This window comes from Euprymna scolopes, unplaced genomic scaffold, assembly GCF_053919585.1.
Source record: "Euprymna scolopes isolate OS-2025 unplaced genomic scaffold, ASM5391958v1 sca1, whole genome shotgun sequence".
In the NCBI taxonomy this organism is placed as follows: domain Eukaryota; kingdom Metazoa; phylum Mollusca; class Cephalopoda; order Sepiida; family Sepiolidae; genus Euprymna; species Euprymna scolopes.
In genome coordinates, this window is record NW_027633102.1 from 1,190,266 (window position 1) to 1,202,765 (window position 12,500).

The 12,500-nt window shown below is 59.0% G+C and overlaps 2 non-coding genes and 1 pseudogene across 2 annotated transcripts in view; all 3 read left to right on the plus strand.

Moving 5' to 3' along the window:
- The first annotated feature begins 5,799 nt into the window (after positions 1–5,799).
- Positions 5,800–8,170, plus strand: LOC145273453 (small subunit ribosomal RNA; annotated as a pseudogene).
- Positions 8,171–8,568: 398 nt separating this feature from the next.
- On the plus strand, positions 8,569–8,726 carry LOC145273573 (5.8S ribosomal RNA). Its single transcript, XR_013866399.1, has one exon. It is a non-coding gene; the product is annotated as a 5.8S ribosomal RNA (ribosomal RNA).
- Positions 8,727–9,320: 594 nt separating this feature from the next.
- The window catches only part of LOC145273597 (large subunit ribosomal RNA), a 5,724-nt gene continuing 2,544 nt past the window's right edge, over positions 9,321–12,500 (plus strand). The window contains exon 1 of the ribosomal RNA XR_013866420.1: positions 9,321–12,500. This exon is cut by the window's right edge and continues 2,544 nt beyond it. This is a non-coding gene — a ribosomal RNA (large subunit ribosomal RNA).

Below are 12,500 nucleotides of genomic sequence, written 5' to 3' on the forward strand. Positions count from 1 at the left end.
CAAAAAACCCCAACTCTATTAAGATTTTCGATAGTTGGAAAATAATAATAAATTAAGATTTTCGATAGATTGAAAATAATGATAAATTGATTTTAGCAGGGCTGCTGAGTTAGCTTATAGGAGCGAGCTAAAGTAAGAAAGAAACACGCCGAAACACACCGACCGGCACCCCCGACGACGACCACGGGTAAACGGCGGGACTTTGCCGCCTCTTAAGCAAGTTTGACTGACGACTACCACGGCTATTCGGCTAGGTAGGTAGGTAGGTAGTCCTCCTCCTCGGCCACCTAGCCGTCGTCGTCGATCGAGCGGGACCCGGGTATATTCAAGACGCCTCTACCGACACCACCACACCAGCGGGCAGTTTAGCGAGCTTGCCAACTCCTCTGCCTCCTCAAGCGCTTCCAGACGCCTACCGACACCACATGCTGCTGGCTGGCTGTCTGTTGTTACAATGGAATTTAAAAAAAAAAACAAACAAAAAACCCCAACTCTATTAAGATTTTCGATAGTTGGAAAATAATAATAAATTAAGATTTTCGATAGATTGAAAATAATGATAAATTGATTTTAGCAGGGCTGCTGAGTTAGCTTATAGGAGCGAGCTAAAGTAAGAAAGAAACACGCCGAAACACACCGACCGGCACCCCCGACGACGACCACGGGTAAACGGCGGGACTTTGCCTCTTAAGCAAGTTTGACTGACGACTACCACGGCTATTCGGCTAGCTAGCTAGCTAGGTAGGTAGGTAGGTAGGTAGGTAGTCCTCCTCCTCGGCCACCTAGCCGTCGTCGTCGTCGATCGAGCGACCGGGTATATTCAAGACGCCTCTACCGACACCACCACACCAGCGGGCAGTTTAGCGAGCTTGCCAACTCCTCTGCCTCCTCAAGCGCTTCCAGACGCCTACCGACACCACATGCTGCTGGCTGGCTGTCTGTTGTTACAATGGAATTTAAAAAAAAAAACAAACAAAAAAACCCCAACTCTATTAAGATTTTCGATAGTTGGAAAATAATAATAAATTAAGATTTTTCGATAGATTGAAAATAATGATAAATTGATTTTAGCAGGGGCTGCTGAGTTAGCTTATAGGAGCGAGCTAAAGTAAGAAAGAAACACGCCGAAACACACCGACGGCACCCCCGACGACGACCACGGGTAAACGGCGGGACTAACTGTGACTCTCTTAAGGTGTGAGGAGGCTTTGCCTCTTAAGCAAGTTTGACTGACGCCTACCGACACCGGTCAGGTCGGCGAGGCTCCCGGCGGCCCCGAGCGGGGACCACAGGTTGCGGAAGGCGTCCCAAGTGAGCGGCGGCGACGCCAGGAGGCCCCCGGGGTCGACTCCGCGGCCCCCGGGTCGGTGTGCGGGCCTCCAGAGCTCGATAAAGTAGTGGTGTCGCTAGCGGTCGAGAAGGCACTTTTCGACGCCTACTGCCACCCCCACATGGCGGTAGGCGCAAAACTGGAAAATCGCCGACCAGAAATGTCGCTTCGTATAATCGACGTTTTTTTTGACCACCATTTTCAGGTGTCGGAGGTGGGTCTGGACGAATACCAACACCATTTCTGGGGTTTCACAACCGCCCGGCTTCTCCGACATATGTTGGAAAGGAGTAGCGATCGAGCGAAGGGGGCTGTCGGTAGGCGGCCGCGGGTTGCATGTGTGCCCGGGACAGCACCCCCATCCAACTAAGGGGTGTCCCCCGGGGGCCAGGGGGACCTCGTCCAGGTCGGCCGGGCGCTTCCAGACGCCTACCGACACCGGTCAGGTCGGCGAGGCTCCCGGCGGCCCCGAGCGGGACCACAGGTTGCGGAAGGCGTCCAAGTGAGCGGCGGCGACGCCAGGAGGCCCCCGGGGTCGACTCCGCGGCCCCCGGGTCGGTGTGCGGGCCTCCAGAGCTCGATAAAGTAGTGGTGTCGCTAGCGGTCGAGAAGGCACTTTTCGACGCCTACTGCCACCCCCACATGGCGGTAGGCGCAAAACTGGAAAATCGCCGACCAGAAATGTCGCTTCGTATAATCGACGTTTTTTTTGACCACCATTTTCAGGTGTCGGAGGTGGGTCTGGACGAATACCAACACCATTTCTGGGGTTTCACAACCGCCCGGCTTCTCCGACATATGTTGGAAAGGAGTAGCGATCGAGCGAAGGGGGCTGTCGGTAGGCGGCCGCGGGTTGCATGTGTGCCCGGGACAGCACCCCCATCCAACTAAGGGGTGTCCCCCGGGGGCCAGGGGGACCTCGTCCAGGTCGGCCGGGCGCTTCCAGACGCCTACCGACACCGGTCAGGTCGGCGAGGCTCCCGGCGGCCCCGAGCGGGACCACAGGGTTGCGGAAGGCGTCCAAGTGAGCGGCGGCGACGCCAGGAGGCCCCCGGGGTCGACTCCGCGGCCCCCGGGTCGGTGTGCGGGCCTCCAGAGCTCGATAAAGTAGTGGTGTCGCTAGCGGTCGAGAAGGCACTTTTCGACGCCTACTGCCACCCCCACATGGCGGTAGGCGCAAAACTGGAAAATCGCCGACCAGAAATGTCGCTTCGTATAATCGACGTTTTTTTGACCACCATTTTCAGGTGTCGGAGGTGGGTCTGGACGAATACCAACACCATTTCTGGGGTTTCACAACCGCCCGGCTTCTCCGACATATGTTGGAAAGGAGTAGCGATCGAGCGAAGGGGGCTGTCGGTAGGCGGCCGCGGGTTGCATGTGTGCCCGGGACAGCACCCCCATCCAACTAAGGGGTGTCCCCGGGGGCCAGGGGGACCTCGTCCAGGTCGGCCGGGCGCTTCCCAGACGCCTACCGACCACCGGTCAGGTCGGCGAGGCTCCCGGCGGCCCCGAGCGGGACCACAGGTTGCGGAAGGCGTCCAAGTGAGGCGGCGGCGACGCCAGGAGGCCCCCGGGGTCGACTCCGCGGCCCCCGGGTCGGTGTGCGGGCCTCCAGAGCTCGATAAAGTAGTGGTGTCGCTAGCGGTCGAGAAGGCACTTTTCGACGCCTACTGCCACCCCCACATGGCGGTAGGTGTAAAATCGGAATAGACCGGACCAGGAATGTCGAGGGGAGGAAAAAAATGACAAAGTCCTGGTGTGCCTAGGCGTCGAGAAGGCACTTTGCGACGCCTACCGACATCCCCATGTGGCAGTAGGCGTAAAACTGGAAAATCGCCGACCCAGAAATGTCGCTTCGTATAATCGACGTTTTTTTTGACCACCATTTTCAGGTGTCGGAGGTGGGTCTGGACGAATACCAACACCATTTCTGGGGTTTTCCAGTTTGAAAGTTTTATAAAACATGTTCGGTAGGAAGCACACTTTGGTGTGTCGGTTCGTCGGAGCAGCGACTCTTTGCCTCGTGGTGGTCCGGAACGTCTCTACGGGCTTGTCGCAAAGGCGTCAGAAAGTGGCATCTCCCGCCGCCTAGGGCTGTCACCGTTATCGCTGTCGCCGCGCTCCAACTTGTTTTGATCCGCCGCCTTCGTTCCTGCCAACCGTGCGCCCGCTCATCGTCGTTAGGTTATAATACGTGGTACGTGTGTGTGCTTCTCCGTGGACCTAGGGCTGCTCGACGTGTCGAACGATATGTTGGAACAACTAACGGCTCCTTTTCCTGGTTCCATAGTCGTCGTGGTACCCGCGTCGTCAGCCATATCTATGTCCACCATGTTTAGCCGATACGTTTGCTGCAGCTTCTGCTTCCGCCTCAGCGTTCGCCGCTCTCAGCCGCCGCTGTTGTTGCTGCCGTTCTGCCATTCAACCACTACCTGCGAATCTTTCGATGATCGGCCGAACGACCCATCGCTGTGCGACCGATAAATCCTCCGGATTAGGGAGAAACGCCGCCGCTCTCTGCCGCCGAACGCCGCCGCTCTCTGCCGCCGTCGAACGGAAAAACGTACATTGTAACGAACGAACGAACGAACGAACGAATTAACGAACGAGCGAACAAACAAACAAAAATAGCCGCGGGGGATGCACTATGTAGATCCTGATCCCCTTGTAACCATACGTACGTTGTTCGATGCTCTCCCGTCCTGGAAGTCGCCGCAGCAAACAGGAGGATGAGCAGCAGCAGGCGCCGCCGCCGTAACCGCCGCCTGCCTGCCGCCTCCTACTCCTGTCAGCGTCCGATCTCACAGCCGTGTGAACGTTCGCTGACACCCGATTTCTTTCCGTCTGGCAAAACCTTGGACGTCCCGCTCGCGGTACACGTGCTGCAGCGACTTCTCGTCCGACAACGCATAAGCGTCGACGTCTGCCGCCGCATCTTCTGATACGTGGACGGTGATAGCGCTAGTCCCTTCTTGCGCCACCTCCACCTTTGTTAGCGCCAAAGAAGATCGATCGAGCAGTCGTGGTCGCAGTCGATTAACCCGTTTTCACCGTCCGCAGTTCCCAAGCCGCCGATCAAGTCGTTGCTCTTCTTGTTCGTTCTTCCCATACCGTCGATTTGCACGGCTGCCGGATGAGCCATCCTCTGTCCGGCGAAGCGCTCACGTCAGTGATCGATACTTGCACCGACAGTCCTCCCGCTCGCGACTCGGTGCTCGAATCGGACTCGTTCGTTTTTATCTCGATGCGATTGTGAAAAGGGGGACCGGTCGTCAATGTCGTGTGTGTCGACGATGTTGTTCGCCCGGTCCGCCGCGTTGTTGTCGTTTTTTTTTTTTTTTTTTTTTTTTCCCCTAACGTTCGCCGTCGCACGGACGAAAGGGTGAGAAAAAAAAAAAAAAGCTCGAAAAAGCCGCCCAAAAAAATCGGACCGAGGAGCCGCTTGCGAGAACGCGCCATGTGCACGTTGTCTCTCCTCGGTTTTCCGAGCACGAACACGACGCCGGTCGGTCGGTCGGTCGACGAAGGCGACGACGAAGGTGACGGGAAAATTTACGCCGCCGCTGCCCTGGTCCAGCTCCTCCCCGATGACGGCTGTGATGTTGACGTTGACGTTGGCGACGACGACGACGACGACGGAGACGACGACGACGACGAGACGGCATCGATGGCGACCACGATGACGACGACCTCGACGAGTTCAGTCTGCACCTTGACCTCCGATGTCCGTGTGCACTGCCGTCGTGCTGTTTGTCGTTTGTCGTATGTATCGCTGTCAAGGGTGCCGTTGTCGTTGTTGTTGTCGACGTTGTTGCTTGCTCTCTCGTCTCGGTCGGTTGGTACGTTGATGACGACGACGACGACGAAGACGACGACGACGACGACGAGACGGCATCGATGGCGACCACGATGACGACGACCTCGACGATTCCAGTCTGCACCTTGACCTCCGATGTCCGTGTGCACTGCCGTCGTGCTGTTTGTCGTTTGTCGTATGTATCGCTGTCAAGGGTGCCGTTGTCGATGTTGTTGTTGTCGACGCTGTCGTCTGTTCTCTCTTCTCGGCCGGCTGTGACGTGGACGTTGACGACGACGACGACGAGACGGAATCGATGGCGACCACGATGACGACGACCTCGGCGAGTTCAGTCTGCACCTTGACCCTCGATGTCCGTGTGCACTGCCGTCGTGCTGCTTGTCGTTTGTCGTATGTATCGCTGTCAAGGGTGCCGTTGTCGTTGTTGTTGTCGACGTTGGTCGCTTTCGTTCTTTGAGTCTCGGTCTCGGTCCAAGTCAGGGGAGAAACAAAAAAGAGGCCATCAGCGCGGGCAGCGCGCTTCTTCTGACGGCGAACCCCCTCGAAAAATAAATAAACACGTGCCCGTCGTTGTAGTTGTCTGTCTTATGTCGGTCGGTCGGTCGGTCGGTCTGTCGTTCTGTCGAAACAAAGTCCCAAATTCCAACGATACCTGGTTGATCCTGCCAGTAGTCATATGCTTGTCTCAAAGCTTAAGCCATGCAAGTGTAAGTTCACGCCACGCATTAGAACGGGCGAAACCGCGAATGGCTCAGGAACCGGACCTAATCCTCGGGACCGTATTCCTCCTCGGAGGCGATGGATAACTGTGGCAATTCTAGAGCTAATACATGTGACACAGGCCGCGATCGGTCGGCGCGCCGTCGTCGCCACGCCTCGCGCGCTGGCACCCGCGTCGGCCGTTCCGGGTCGCGGCGCTACATATTAGACTGAGACCGATGCGCGTCATTCCGTCCTCCCGTCGTCGGCGTTCCCGCTCGCGGGTCCGTTCGGTGGCGGGGCTCATAGGGCGGCGCGCTCCGCTTTGGTGACTCTGGATAACTCACTGGTCGATCGCACGAGCTTTCACGCCCGGCGACGGGTCTCTCGAGGGTCCGCCCTATCAACTGTCGACGGTCGGTTAAGTGCCTACCGTGGTTACTACGGGTAACGGGGAATCGGGGTTCGATTCCGGAGAGGGAGCATGCGAAACGGCTACCACATCCAAGGAAGGCAGCAGGCGCGCAAATTACCCACTCCCGGCACGGGGAGGTAGTGACGAAAAATAACGACGCGGGACTCTGTCGAGGCCCCGCGATCGGAATGAGTACACTTCAAATCCGTTAACGAGGACCAACCGGAGGGCAAGTCTGGTGCCAGCAGCCGCGGTAATTCCAGCTCCGGTAGCGTATATTAAAGTTGTTGCGGTTAAAAAGCTCGTAGTCCGAACTCGGGTTCGTGGTCGCGCAAGCGGCCCCGGGGCGGCGGCGCCATCGTCCGTCGTTGACTTTGGTCGTCCGTTCGCATTCCCGGCCCTTTCCGCCGGTGTCAACCGCTAGCATACCCGCCACGCGGTCCTGCCGGCGAGGTGGACGAGGAGGTCGTGATCGGGATCCGGGAAAAAAAAAACAAGTGGTCGTCGGTTCGGTTCCGGGAGTAGTCTAACGGGGGGGTGCTACGTGTGTGTGTTTGGGTGCGTTCATTCGCATCCCCGCACTCTGACCCCCGCGCTTCTCTCCCTCTCCCTTTCCGCGCGTTCCTCTTTTTTTTTGAACCCCCCGGTCCGCTCCGAGTCCCTGCTTCGTGTCTTGTCTGCGCGCGTGTTGCGGTCGGCGGTTTCTCCTCCAAGGGTGCTCTTAACCGAGTGTCCGCGGCGGCCGGTACGTTCACTTTGAAAAAATTAGAGTGCTCAGAGCGGGCTGTTCAAGCTTGCATACGATAAGCATGGAATGATGGAAGAGGGCCTCGTCTACGTCTGTCGGTCTCCGTCTACGGCGAGGCAATGATCGAAGGGAGCGGTCGGGGCCACTCGTATTGCGACGTTAGAGGTGAAATTCTTGGATCGTCGCAAGACGAACTGCAGCGATGGCGTGTGGCAAGCACGTTTTCCTCGATCAAGAGCGAAAGTCGGAGGTTCGAAGACGATCAGATACCGTCGTAGTTCCGACCGTAAACGATGCCGACCGGCGATCCGCCGGCGTTCGCTTCCATGACCCGGCGGGTAGCCTGCGGGAAACCAGAGTTCGGTTCCGGGGGGAGTATGGTTGCAAAGCTGAAACTTAAAGGAATTGACGGAAGGGCACCACCAGGAGTGGAGCCTGCGGCTTAATTTGACTCAACACGGGAAAACTCACCCGGTCCGGACACCGGTAGGATTGACAGATCGATAGCTCTTTCTCGATTCGGTGGGTGGTGGTGCATGGCCGTTCTTAGTTGGTGGAGCGATCCGTCTGGTTGATTCCGATAACGAACGAGACTCCGGCCTGCTAACTAGTGCGCCGATGTCAGTGATTTTTACGGCGGGCTCGGCGTCCTCCGTGGCGCTCGGGTCCGGGTCGGTTTTCTCACGCACTTCTTAGAGGGACGGGTGGCAGAAAGCCACACGAGGCGGAGCGATAACAGGTCTGTGATGCCCTTAGATGTCCGGGGCCGCACGCGCGCTACACTGGAGGTATCAGCGGGGACTTCGCCCCGGCCCGAGAGGGTTGGGAAACCTCTGAACCACCTCCCGTGATAGGGATCGGGGCCTGTAACCAACCCCGTGAACGAGGAATTCCCGGTAGGCGCGGGTCAACAGCCCGCGTCGATCACGTCCCTGCCCTTTGTACACACCGCCCGTCGCTACTACCGATCGAACGGTCCGGTGAGGTCCTCGGATCTGGCCGACGACGCCGCCGGGCAGTGCGCGACGTGTCCGTCACGACACTCGTGCATCTACGCCTCGGCGTTCGATGCCTGGAGAAGACGACCGAACCCGATCGTTTAGAGGAAGTAAAAGTCGTAACAAGGTTTCCGTAGGTGAACCTGCGGAAGGATCATTACCGTTTTCCCGTTCGAGACTGGTTTGTTGTTTTCCGGCCTACCTCCTCTGTCTGTCGGCGTCAACGCCTCGAATGCGCGCAAACAAACCTATAAAAGGCGGAGCGAGAGATAGATTTGTGGTGACGCGGAGGTTTTTAAAGCCCCAGCTCTTCTTGCTTGCTTCCGCGTCTTACCACCTGTTTGTTTTTTCGCCCACCGCAAGTGATGGCCGCTTCTTCTTTGCCTTGTCGCCGCTTTATCGTTTTTTTTGTTTTTTTGCAGCCGCTGTGCCACCGCCGCTAGCTAAAAAAACAAACTACTCGCGACATTGCAATGCCGTCACGCCTCCTCGCACAGACCTCCTCGCACACTACTAAATCTATATAAACAAAAACTAATATAAAAAAACCAAGTGCTGAACCCTGGACGGGGGATCACTCGGCTCGTCCGTCGATGAAGAGCGCGGCCAGCCGCGATAACTGATGCGAATTGCAGGACTCAGTGAACATCGACACCTCGAACGCACATTGCGGCCCCGAGATCCCTTGTCTCGGGGCCACGTCCGGTCGAGAGGCGGAACGTTACATGTCTTTCTCCGTTAACGAAACGACATCTTGCCGTCCCCGTGCCCGCCCGGTCCTCGGCACGGTGGTAACCGGGACGTCGCAGGAGCGAGTGACGAGGGGGAAGAAAAATAAAAAAAGAATTGACTCCTTTCAATGTCTTTTTTTTTTTTAAAACCCTCTCCGGCCTCCTCCTTCGTCTCCCGCTGGCAGACCGCGGAGTCTTTTCCCTTTTCGACCGCGTGAAGAAACACTGTGGAGGAGGAGCAGGAGGAGTCTGTCCGAAAGCAGCCGAAGGGAGACCAAAAAAAAAGTACCGACCTAACCGACTGCCGACGTAAGCGCCGCCTGCTCGTCTCGCTCTCTGCCTCATGAAGGTGTCTCTCAGCGACGCCTCGAGCAGCGCGACGAGCACGGCCGTCGCACCGTAAAAAGGTGGCCGCGTCGTAGGCAACGCAACGTCGGATGGGGAGGACCCACGCTTTTTTTTAATTGTTGGCTTCTTCATTTTCGGTCGGACGGGCGCTATATCGGCCAGCCGTCGTCACACGGAGGGTACCGATCGAGATTCCTCTCCTCCAAACACACACACTCTACTAAAAACCGCCGCCCTCGGCTCGGACGAGACGACCCGCTGAACTTAAGCATATCGCTAAGCGGAGGAAAAGAAACCAACCGGGATTCCCTTAGTAACGGCGAGTGAACCGGGAGAAGCCCAACGCCGAATCCCGTCGCAAGTTAAAGGCTTCGGGACGTGTGGCGCATGGGTCGAAGGCAGCCGTTCGTTTTCGTCTCGCATAGTTCGGAGTTCCCTCGATCGGGGCCGCCCGCGGCGGGTGCCAGGCCCATTCGGTGCGGACGGCGAGCGACGGCCTTCGATCCGAGAGTCGGGTTGCTTGGGAACGCAGCCCAAATCGGGTGGTAAGCTCCATCCAAGGCTAAATACCGGGACGAGTCCGATAGTCGACAAGTACCGTGAGGGAAAGTTGAAAAGAACTTTGGAGAGAGAGTTCAAGAGAACGTGAAACCGCCCAGGGGTAAACGGGTGGGACCGCTCACCGCGATCGCGGGGGGACTCAGTCCGGTGCTGCCTAGGCTCGAGCCCAAACTCGATGTGTGTTCTTGAAAGAGAGGCCGTCGCGGCACAGGTCGTCGTTCGTCGTGTCCGCGGGGGACTCGTTCCCCGCGGTTCCAGCTTTTGTGCCCGCGTCGCCGACGAAGGAGACGGGCCGCGTGGATAGCGGGAAGGGAAACGTGGTGACGACCGCGGCGTCGGTAGGTGGCTGCGTCGGTTGGCTGCGACGGAGGGGACTCGTCCTCTCGATCGCTGCTGCCGCCGGGCCCTAACCCGCCGCATCCGTCGCCGCCGCTTCTTCTTTCCTCCTGCTCCCTCCGCGCGCGACTCCGCTGCACCCGTCCCCTTCATCATCGCTCGGCGTAATCATGGCGCGGGCGCTTCGGCGCGACCTCCGCGCGGCCGGCACCGGACGCACTTCCCCTCCGGTCCGTCGTCGCGACCCGTTCCCGGCGTGCAGGTCGAACACGCGGGTTTTTTTCCGTAGGCGGCAGGCGTTTCATCACCCTGAAAACCCCCGTCTTCCCACCTTGTGAAGTCGGGGGCCACCGGCCGTCGGGCCCGCGAACGTAACTGCCCCTTTCTGCCGGGAACGGAGGAAATCTGACACGATCCGTTACACGTGGCGAGCCGGTCCGTTTTGATCCCGCCGGAAGTCGCGTGCGGGCGACGCACTCTGTGTGTCGCTCCTTAGGCGCCCCACCGTCTCGGGCGCGTGCGCGATGAGAGGCGGGATAGGACTGGCGCGGCCTCGCCGTCACGCACCTCGCCGACGTTTCGGGTTCTTGTCGGGGGCAACCCCGCCCGCGCCCGTTTCCGTTTCCGGAGAGGTCGCTCGGCGACGCTTTTTTACTCGAGCCGCCCGCCACCCCGGGTCAGCGACGTGCATCGGCAACCCACCCGACCCGTCTTGAAACACGGACCGAGGAGTCCTGGCCGTTCGCGAGTCGTAGGGGCCACCTCTGACTAACCCCGAAGGCGAAGCGAAAGCGAGAGAGCGTGTAGGAGGGCGTCGATCGGGAGAGGTGTCGTGGCAAAGTCGTCCGGGGGTCGTCGGGGGGTGTCGTCGGTCTCGTGCCGTCGTCTTCTCCTCGCCTCACCCGCCTCCGAGCCGTGCCCGATCCCGCCGGCGCGGCGTTTTCGGCCTTCCGCCGTCGCTGCTGCGGTGCCCGCAACTTTTCCTTTTTTCTCTCTTCCCGAGAGAGATAGGAGAGGGAAGGCTCGTGGCTGACGTGCGGTTGTTTTTCCCTCCTCCCCGAGAGGGGACCGGCGCATCATCCAAAAAGGGGAATTGCCGGGCGCCAGCTTCCATATCCTCCTTCCGCCCATCGGTGAGATCCCGCGGCTTGAACTAGTCCTATTTTGTCGTCGAGTTTAGGCGCTGCGCGCGGGCGCATCACCCCCGGGTCGGTTTCCCCTTTTTCCGAGTACGACTCGGCCGACTCTGGCGTAGCGAGCGACCAGGGACCCGAAAGATGGCGATCCACGCCCGGTCGGGATGAAGCCAGAGGAAACTCTGGTGGAAGTCCGAAGCGCCTCTGACGTGCAAATCGATCGTCGGAACCGGGTGTAGGGGCGAAAGACCAATCGAGCCGTCTAGTAGCTGGTTCCCTCCGAAGTTTCCCTCAGGATAGCTGGCGCTCGATCGTCGCAATTCCATCCGGTAAAGCGAACGATTGGAGGCCCCGGGGCCGTTCACGGCCTCGACCTACTCTCGAACTCGGAACGGGTGGAACGGGCCGACTCTCCCGAACGACGGAGCCGACCCATCCGGCCGCCGCCGCCAGCACGCTTCGCTGGGCGGTTGGTCACCTCGAATGCGAGTGCCAAGTGGGCCACTTTTGGTAAGCAGAACTGGCGCTGTGGGATGAACCAAACGTCCGGCTAAGGTGCCTAACGCGACGCCCATGAGATCCCCGAAAGGGTGTCGGTCGATATAGACAGCAGGACGGTGGCCACGGAAGTCGGAATCCGCTAAGGAGTGTGTAACAACTCACCTGCCGAATCGACCGGCCCCGAAAATGGATGGCGCTGGAGCGACGGACCGATGCCGGACCGTCGCGGCGAGGAGCGATGAACTTTCGCGCCGAAACGATGCCGCGACGAGTAGGAGGGCGCCGCGGCGAGCACGGAAGCCTAGGGCGCGAGCCCGGGTGGAGCCGACCGCGGGTGCAGATCTCGGTGGTAGTAGCAAATATTCGAACGAGACCTTCGAAGACCGAAGTGGAGAAGGGTTCCGTGCCAACGGCGGTCGAGCACGGGTCAGTCGGTCCTAAGACGCGGGCGAAAGTCTTCCCGAAAGGCGCCGGATCCGTTATGAAAGGTGAAAGGAAAGCGAATCGAATCGAATCGAATCAAAAGCCCAAACAAAAAAAAAGCGGCCGGCCTCCCGTCGAAAGGGAATCGGGTTAATATTCCCGAACCCGGACTCGGAGAGGGCCCGGGGGTGGCGACGCTGTCGGCAGCGATGTCGGCGGCGCCCGTCGCTTCCCGGGCGAAACCGCGGTGACGCAAGCGAGCCCGGAGACGTCGCCGGGAGCCCCGGGAAGAGTTCTCTCTTCTTCGTAAAGGACCATGTCCGTGGAATCGGCTCGTCCGGAGATACGGAAAAGGTACCTGTAGAGCGCCGCGGCTCGGGCGGCGTCCGGTGCGCTTTCGGCGGCCCTGGAAAATCCGGGTCCGGTTTTCGCAGCTCTCGAGTCGGTCCGTACC